Source organism: Pinus tabuliformis, chromosome 8, assembly GCF_031772625.1.
Source record: "Pinus tabuliformis cultivar Carrire ecotype Pingquan chromosome 8, CPIR1, whole genome shotgun sequence".
Taxonomy (NCBI): domain Eukaryota; kingdom Viridiplantae; phylum Streptophyta; class Pinopsida; order Pinales; family Pinaceae; genus Pinus; species Pinus tabuliformis.
In genome coordinates, this window is record NC_142294.1 from 387,520,280 (window position 1) to 387,530,422 (window position 10,143).

General features: G+C 40.3%; 2 pseudogenes; both read right to left on the reverse strand.

Moving 5' to 3' along the window:
* Positions 1-1,274: 1,274 nt before the first annotated feature.
* LOC149235715 (protein DAMAGED DNA-BINDING 2 pseudogene) lies at positions 1,275-2,929 on the reverse strand (annotated as a pseudogene).
* Positions 2,930-3,045: 116 nt separating this feature from the next.
* On the reverse strand, positions 3,046-7,707 carry LOC149235716 (protein DAMAGED DNA-BINDING 2 pseudogene; annotated as a pseudogene).
* Positions 7,708-10,143: the final 2,436 nt, after the last annotated feature.

The window sequence follows — 10,143 nt, forward strand, 5'->3', positions numbered from 1 at the left end:
ACAAGGAGAACCGCCTATAGTTCGGAAGCTCGGAAAGCACATGATGCGAATGGGGTGGGAGATGAGATTGACTGCGCAGATTGGAGAATAGGAGATGGACCAAGTGATTCTAGATCTATGATCGGATGCGAATGTCCTGCCAAAGCAAACATGGGAGCACATGGGAAGGCCTACATTGAATGGTCTCCTATCCAACTGTGAATGGCGAACCAACAAAAGATCCTACCTATGGGGAGATTGTAAGGAATCATAGTAGATATCGAAGGAGCAAGCGCTCTAGCAGATTTCGAAGTGATAGAAATTGTTGATGACAGCAATCCCTACCCCGCTCTATTAGGAATAGATTGGGCCACTGACATTAATGGGGTGTGTTAGCGCTCGAATCTGCCTCAGGCTGAGGAAGGAAAAATCCAAGGTAAAATCAAACCACTTAGCCTCGTAGCTAGCCCTACGAGGACAGGAGAGGGCTCTCTCCAGTCTATCTCAGCAAAAGGTCTTCAAAGGGGGCTGAGATGACTTTAAAAGAAATTGATTTTAGGCTAGTAAATTGATAAAAAGGGGTTTTTAATAAAATGATGGGGTTTTTCTGGGCTGCATGGGGCAAAGGAACAGTTTGAACAGAGAAATGTAATAAAAAACACAGATTATCCCCTGAGGCAAGGTAGGCAAGAAAGTTTAACATCAAATTGAGATTAAATGGAATGGCAAGATTGCTGAGGAGCTGACAAGGGCATAGAAGACGAATCCTTGTCAAACAGAAGAAAACATTAAATATGAACAAACTTAAAGGCAGAGCATAGAAATTATGAATTCTACCTTAACACTTCATTTGTTCAAATGGAAACGATCATGAAATGACATGACACATAACAGGCTACATATGAAACAAAAGAGGACACAAATGTTAAATCTCATACCACAGGAATCTCAGGGGTCAGAGCTGTATTTTTTAACTAAAATCTCTGTCAAAATCTGTACAATGAAGTTCTGTGTTTTTCTCTCCTCCACCAGCGCTCAGAACTCTCTCCCTCTCTCTATTTACAATATATTAAATATAACTCAGAGATGGGGAAAACAAATCGATGAAAGATAGGGGGCAGTTTCACTTAAAATCTTAAAAATAGGAAAAAGTCTGCTCTAAAGGAACAACGTTACAATTTGTTCGTTGATAACAAATGAATTGGCAGAACCTGTAGCTGAATTTTCTGAACTGCAACTGAAGACCCAAAATAGACCAACCAATTCGGTTTCTGTGCTGGGATAGTTATCTGTATTTAAATTTGGCTTTTGACTTTACTTTGCATTTGAATGAGAACTAAAACAAAAGTAGCGTAATATCTTCTCCAAAAACTTTTCCCTATAGGTCGATAAAAAATAATGAGCTGTTCAACTATAATGGCCAGAATAAAAAGAATCATCCATTTTTCCCTAAAGCAGAGCATCGTTTTCCTTGAATTCCTCTGATGGACGACAAACTGGAGCGCAAATCCCATTGAATCGTTAACTGAAGTCATTAATAGGAGATCGGTTGCTATGTTTGGATCCATTACTTCAGCGACAAGCTGTTCATTGCTTGTATCGATGAAATCGATTGGATGCAAAGCTATGCCATTGAAATTATCACTTATGTAACGACCAATAACTGCAAGGCACTCAAACGGATCCTTTGGATCCCATTCGGCACGAAAGTAGGTCAAGTGACGATTAAAATCATGATTGTGGACGATATCATGGCTTGGATAGCTCAAATCACCAAAGATAGAATCCCATACACATATCCGATTATCTTGGCAGGTAGTCATGATTTTACTGTCAGGTTTTGGCGAAAACTAAGCAGAGTTCACAACACGTGGGTGTTTCAACTCTCCCAGGAAGGCCCCAGCTTTTAATTGGTGAATATCCCAAAGACGAGCAAAATTATCATTGCCACAACTGATCAGAAGATCTGAATTTAATGGATTGAAATGAAGTCCCACAACTTTAGAACCCTTTTTTTGGATTAGAATGGGTTCCTCTGTTTTCTTGTTTGAGCGAATGTCTATCTGGTAAAGAATCCCAAAGTTATCCGCAACCAGTAAATGATCTTTCTCTGAATTGATATCCATGCCATATAGCATTCTCCATGTTGCCAGTCCATTCCATCCATCAGGAGGATTGGAACTCCCGTCTCAATATCAGTGCAGCTAAGTGTTCTATCAGATCCTGATGTATATATAATCATCCTTCACGGGATGAAATTTCATACTATTCAGAACGAAGGAATGTACTGTATCATAAACTGTCCTCTCTGTCAACCAATTCGACCTTTCTTATCTCCTGACATAATAATATTGTTCTTAGTAGGGTGAAATTCTAAGCAAGTTATCCGTCTACTGTGTAACTTGATGATAGCAGAGTAAACCTGGTTGGGAATAACATAAGTTGGCTTGATCATATTGATATGATTTCTGATTTGCCGTTCAAATACAATGTCAAAGCCACTCTGGACATATTTGCAGGGGCCAGGGACAACCCCATATGCTGTCGTTATGCGATGTAGGCATGTCATCGTGGTGTGCCCAGGCTGTTTACATAAGAAACATAGCTTTTTGAAGACAATCAATATTAGGCACGACCACAGTTGCCAAGACCAATGAGAAGCAAACTGCTTGTGACCTTCCCTTCAACGACATAATATTTCTTCAAGATTTCCTTATTTAATCCCTTTAAAAAACCAAACATCCATCACCGAGTGACTGAACTTAGGCACGATCTGAAAGCCAAACTTTTTCCCTTTCAAATTTCTGGAGAAAAACTTTAGGACCTCATCAACTAAAATTACAGGAAATGAAAGAAAGAGAGCAGATTTCCATTCAGTCTATGACAATGATGTTACTGTAAACAGAATGGCTAATGGTTGTACATATAGTACCAGTACATGAAGAACCATAGTTAAAATAATCGATGATACCAGCCATAAATTACTCCATGGAGGAAGAACAAGAAGACTTTGGTTTTCACTAAGGTTATTGAGTGCATTAAACATCTTAACCACCACGAGTACACTCATTGAGACTGTTGCCGATCATCAAATATGTTGCATGAATATGTTGTTTCTCTTTCTGAACATGTATCAAAATTAATTATTTCCTTGTAGGGTAATTTTGGGCCACCTTCAAAATGTAGAAACCACCATGCAAAACCCGCAATAGTAGCAAGACCAACATAAGCACCTATCACCAAATAACGGAAGAATAGCCACCCATTAACAATAGCTTCATTAACCTTTCGAAGTCTCACCATCATCACTTTGCGATCCTTTATCAAAGTCACGCCTGAGCTGTTGATAGTCAAAATTATCGGTAAAGAGAAGGAGCACTTCTGGAAAGTAGATATCAATGAAGCAATCCTGATGATCGTTATACAACCGGACAGCTAACCTATCTATGAAAATTGATTGATCAAGAATTATATTCTCTGAAAACTGGTGTGCTTTACCATAATCTTTCTTGTCTTCATAATATAGAAGTTGTTTGGGATTTCCAGTGAGACCTCTCCAAATCGCTTGTAACTTGCTTTGCCTCTGATTGCTGATGATGTTTTGTTTTCTTCTGTTTGTGCTTTTGCAAAGATAGGAGCTGAGGAAGCTGCTGCCTTTTGAAGAGCTGGAGAATTTGATACATATTCTAAAAAACACATTTAATGATTTCTTCTTCAAAACAGGGTTTTCAAGAAGAATCAATCTCACACTGACATATAAGACGGATTCTAACATCGGCTCCACTTGGGATGGAAGCTGCTGCTTCGTGGAGGTGCCAAGAACCGCAGAACTTTGGGAGAGCAGACAGTGCCTCCATGCATTGGGCAATGGAGTCATGATTTCAACAGACAACATGAGACTTTCGACTCATTTATGGACTGAAACTTGACTGAAAAGACTAAAATACTGACTCAGCAAACCTCACACTAAAACTATAATGAAACTGGAACAAAATGCTGCCTTATGGCTGCTTATTTATTTACAAAATCTACCCTACTTTGCTGTAAAAACACTAGATCAGGTAATACTGAAGTGCCAGATCAACCATTCAAGTAAACCTGAGAATGATGTCGCTCGAGAATGCTTCCGCCAGGACACAGATGTAATTGCTGGCAGCCCTTCATGCACGTAATGAATCTGGTCACGTAGAAAACAGCCTGATCTATCAATCAAATTGAAAAACATTTCCATGTATGTTGCCATTGGATCGCGGAAGCCAGACTTTGTTGGCTGCCCCAACTCTGCAATACATACTTCCAGCTGCACACTGTCAATGTAAACATCTGTAGGCAATTCTATGGTTTCTTGTTGCGAAGGAGGAAGGATTTCCAAGAACTTTTTAGGGTCTTGGAAATCATATGACTGGATTTGCTCATCTAAACATTAAATCTCCTTTTCGATTCTTTCAACAACTAACTCACAAAATCTAGTTTTGGAACAAGGGAACTTTGGAGATTTCAACCAATGAAGCACGACACTGAAAAGATCCTCATCAAATTCAGAATCTGCTAACTCATTTCTTATTTCTTCTATAGCTTCACACAGGGCAGGGTTTGCCACATACCCTACCGTTGCATGAATGGATCAGCAAGCGTTGGAATGTCTGGATCGAATTGGAGTCGCCAGGTGAAAGGTTCAGCCTGCATATGTGTCTGACTGCTGTCCACCATCAGCATCAGATCTGCAATTTGATTTCATGTACTGGGACAAGACAATCAACAAGTCGAATGTTCTCCCCAGTATGGTTGTCAATATGTTAGCGCTCGAATCTGCCTCAGGCTGAGGAAGGCAAAATCCAAGGTAACATCAAACCACTTAGCCTCGTAGCTAGCCCTACGAGGACAGGAGAGGGCTCTCTCCAGTCTATCTCAGCAAAATGTCTTCAAAGGGGGCTGAGATGACTTTAAAAGAAACTGATTTTAGGCTAGTAAATTGATAAAAAGGGGTTTTTAATAAAATGATGGGGTTTTTATGGGCTGCATGGGGCAAAGGAACAGTTTGAACAGAGAAATGTAATCAAAAACACAGATTATCCCCTGAGGCAAGGTAGGCAAGAAAGTTTAACATCAAATTGAGATTAAATGGAATGGCAAGATTGCTGAGGAGCTGACAAGGGCATAGAAGATGAATCCTTGTCAAACAGAAGAAAACATTAAATATGAACAAACTTAAAGGCAGAGCATAGAAATTATGAATTCTACCTTAACACTTCATTTGTTCAAATGGAAACGATCATGAAATGACATGACACATAACAGGCTACATATGAAACAAAAGAGGAAACAAATGTTAAATCTCATACCACAGGAATCTCAGGGGTCAGAGCTGCATTTTTTAACTAAAATCTCTGTCAAAATCTGTACAATGAAGTTCTGTGTTTTTCTCTCCTCCACCAGCGCTCAGAACTCTCTCCCTCTCTCAATTTACAATATATTAAATATAACTCAGAGATGGGGGAAAACAAATCGATGAAAGATAGGGGCAGTTTCACTTAAAATCTTAAAAATAGGAAAAAGTCTGCTCTAAAGGAACAACATTACAATTTGTTCGTTGATAACAAATGAATTGGCAGAACCTGTAGCTGAATTTTCTGAACTGCAACTGAAGACCCAAAATAGACCAACCAATTCGGTTTCTGTGCTAGGATAGTTATCTGTATTTAAATTTGGCTTTTGACTTTACTTTGCATTTGAATGAGAACTAAAACAAAAGTAGCATAATATCTTCTCCAAAAACTTTTCCCTACAGGTCGATAAAAAATAATGAGTTGTTCAACTATAATGGCCAGAATAAAAAGAATCATCCATTTTCCCCTAAAACAGAGCATCGTTTTCCTTGAATTCCTCTGATGGCCGACAAACTGGAGTGCAGATCCCGTTGAATCGTTAACTGAAGTCATTAATAGGAGATTGGTTGCTATGTTTGGATCCATTACTTCAGCGACAAGCTGTTCATTGCTTGTATCGATGAAATCGATTGGATGCAAAGCTATGCCATTGAAATTATCACTTATGTAATGACCAATAACTGCAAGGCACTCGGACGAATCCTTTGGATCCCATTCGGCATGAAATCAGGTCAAGTGATGATTAAAATCATGACTGTGGATGATCTCATGGCTTGGATAGCTCAAATCACCAAAGATAGAATCCCATACACGTATCCAATTATCTTGGCAGGTAGTCATGATTTTACTGCCAGGTTTTGGCGAAAACTAAGCAGAGTTCACAACACGTGGGTGTTTCAACTCTCCCAGGAAGGCCCCAGCTTTTAATTGGTGAATATCCCAAAGATGAGCAAAATGATCATTGCCACAGCTGATCAGAAGATCTGAATTTAATGGATTGAAATGAAGTCCCACAACTTTAGAACCCTTTTTGTGGATTAGAATGGGTTCCTCTGTTTTCTTGTTTGAGCGAATGTCTATCTGGTAAAGAATCCCAAAGTTATCCGCAACCAGTAAACGATCTTTCTCTGAATTGATATCCATGCCATATAGCATTCTCCATGTTGCCAGTCCATTCCATCCATCAGGATTGCAGTCCATCAGGAGGATTGGAACTCCCGTCTCAATATCATTGCAGCTAAGTGTTCTATCAGATCCTGATGTATATATAATCATCCTTCACGGGATGAAATTTCATACTATTCAGAACGAAGGAATGTACTGTATCATAAACTGTCCTCTCTGTCAACCAATTCGACCTTTCTTATCTCCTGACATAATAATATTATTCTTAGTAGGGTGAAATTCTAAGCAAGTTATCTGTCTACTGTGTAACTTGATGATAGCAGAGTCAACCTAGTTGGGAATAACATAAGTTGGCTTGATCATATTGATATGATTTCTGATTTTCCGTTCAAATACAATGTCAAAGCCACTCTGGACATATTTGCAGGGGCCAGGGACAACCCCATATGCTATCGCTATGCGATGTAGGCATGTCATCGTGGTGTGCCCAGGCTGTTTACATAAGAAACATAGCTTTTTGAAGACAATCAATATTAGGCACGACCACAGTTGCCAAGACCAATGAGAAGCAAACTGCTTGTGACCTTCCCTTCAGCGACATAATCTTTCTTCAAGACTTCCTTATTTAATCCCTTTAAAAACCGAACATCCATCACCCAGTGACTGAACTTAGGCACGATCTGAAGCCAAACTTTTTCCCTTTCAAATTTCTGGAGGAAAACTTTAGGACCTCATCAACTAAAATTACAGGAAATGAAAGAAAGAGAACAGCTTTCCATTCAGTCCATGACAATGATGTTACTGAAAACAGAATGGCTAATGGTTGTACATAGAGTACCAGTACATGAAGAACCATAGTTAAAATAATCGATGATACCAGCCATAAATTACTCCATGGAGGAAGAACAAGAAGACTTTGGTTTTCACTAAGGTTATTGAGTGCATTAAACATCTTAACCACCACGAGTACACTCATTGAGACTGTTGTTGGTCGCCGATCATCAAATATGTTGCATGAATATGTTGTTTCTCTTTCTGAACATGTATCAAAATTAATGAGTTCCTTGTAGGGTAATTTTGGGCCACCTTCAAAATGTAGAAACCACCATGCAAAACCCGCAATAGTAGCAAGACCAACATAAGCACCTATCACCAAATAATGGAAGAATAGCCACCCATTAACAATAGCTTCATTAACCTTTCGAAGTCTCACCATCATCACTTTGCGATCCTTTATCAAAGTCACGCCTGAGCTGTTGATAGTCAAAATTATCGGTAAAGAGAAGGAGCACTTCTGGAAAGCAGATATCAATGAAGCAATCCTGATGATCGTTATACAGCCAGACAGCTAACCTATCTATGACAATTGATTGATCAAGAATTATATTCCCTGAAAACTGGTGTGCTTTACCATAATCTTTCTTGTCTTCATAATATAGAAGTTGTTTGGGATTTCCAGTGAGACCTCTCCAAATCTCTTGTAACTTGCTTTGCCTCTGATTGCTGATGATGTTTTGTTTTCTTCTGTTTGTGCTTTTGCAAAGATAGGAGCTGAGGAAGTTGCTGCCTTTTGAAGAGTTGGAGAATTTGATACATATTCTAAAAAACACATTTAATGATTTCTTCTTCAAAACAGGGTTTTGAAGAAGAATCAATCTCACACTGACATACAAGACGAAGTCTAACAGGGTGATAAATCAGAAGAAGCCCAAGATGATTTTTGAGAAAAAGTCTCTGCGCATAGTTGTACCTTTGGATCCTGCAAAAGGATTGTGCTACATGGAGCCGGTGCGTGACTATGACAGTGACAATGATTTGGATTGCATCTACAAGATCACCGCATGAGAAAAAGACTGGGTGAACCCAACCATGGATGGACAAATCTCATGGGAGTGCGAAAGCTCTTGCACATCGGATTATGACGAAGAGATAGAATGATGGCAGAATCGTTTACACGAGGTAACCACACTGAATCGTAACATGATGATGAGATCGCTGTGCTATGTATCGATGGAGGTAAGGGATCTTCCTAGGTATGATGGGTTAAGTAAGGTGGATGACTTCTTGAACAGATTTGAAAGTGAGGTTCTATAACAACAATGTTTCGAAGCTTTGAAATGGGCACTGTGTGCTATGCCCACAAAGTGGTGGGGTACACACCAACAAAGTTTTGAGGACTGGCACGAATGTAGGAGGATGATGCACATGCAGTTTGGGAAGCCTCATATACGCTTAACATACAAGATTGCCAGACAAAACGGTCCACGTGCCCACTTGTCCAGATGGATACAGGCATATGGTACTCAACCTACACGGATGCATTTAGTCTTCACGTTGGGAGACACGGTCAATAAGCAGGTGCAGACGAGGCAATGGCACAAACAACCCCTCCAGTTGGAACCACAAAGTATGGAAAGACCAAGTGCACAAAAGATTATCCACACAGAAGCCTTTAACGAAGTATGAAAAGTGCTAAACAAGGTCCACAATGCACAAAGGATTGATTGGGGCATGTGCATGCCAGCGGTTCTATGGGCTTATAGGACAGCGTGCAAGAAATTGATGGCGCAAGCACCTTTGAGGCTGGAGTATGAAGCAAACACTGTAATCCCCATAGAGCATGAAATGCCTAGTCTGCACATGGAAGCACTGACCGATATGACGATTCGCGGAGCCTTGAAAGAAAGGATCACAGAGCCAAATTGAAGAAGAACGCTTGGGACCTGAGGAAGAAATCCAACAGGGAAATTTTAGGCTCCAAGAAATTGGGAAAGAAAGGGTGTGCTTAAGGGAGAAAAGCGCTCTTGTGGAAGCGGAAGTCAAGAAGCTTGAGGATGAAATAAAGGAATATTTTCTTGATAAGGAGACTAGGGTGATAAAATAGGGTGCACACGATCACACTGACAAGTTTGGGGACTATCACCGCGAATTGATCAATCTAATGCCTTGGCTTGGACTGCATATTACTAAGTGAATCAGCCATGATGGCGCCCTGCAAATGATAAAGTGCACGACGTAGCCGATAATAATAAAAGGTGAGTATTTTTCGGGAAAAGTGATGAATGACCAGATGCAACCATATACAGGTGGCACAACCACCTGACTAGCCGTGGGATGTATAGTCTTAGCACTCCTGGCAGTTGAAAGGAGGCGCTAGACTATAAACTACTCTACCTAGGGGTTGCGTGATGGTGGAGCTTCGCACAGAAGCAGAGAGTCACAAGGTCCGTGACCACGCAAGGGGGGCTGTACTGCCGCGCGGGTTGGCCAAAAAGTGACCATTGAAGTCACTATTCATGATGTGATGCTCGACTTGAGACCAAATGGAGCGGGCGATAGGCATTTAAGATGTGATTTATGGGCAAGATTTGGGAAAATCTACCGCCAAGAGAGCATTAATGAACCAGATTTGGGGGGAATAGTTGAATTCAAATTCAAAAGGCGCTATAAATTACAAAGGGCTGCCCAACAAACAACACTTGGTCATTTGTGAATTGAGCTATTGTATACCCTGCGTAGCCTGAGTAGAGCCCTGTTTGACCTGTGCAAAATGTTGATTGAGCCCCTGAGTACGCGAGTGATAGATTTCTGGTTGGACACGATGGCAACATCTGAGGAAGTTATGGAAATTACAGAGATGACCATCGAAGAG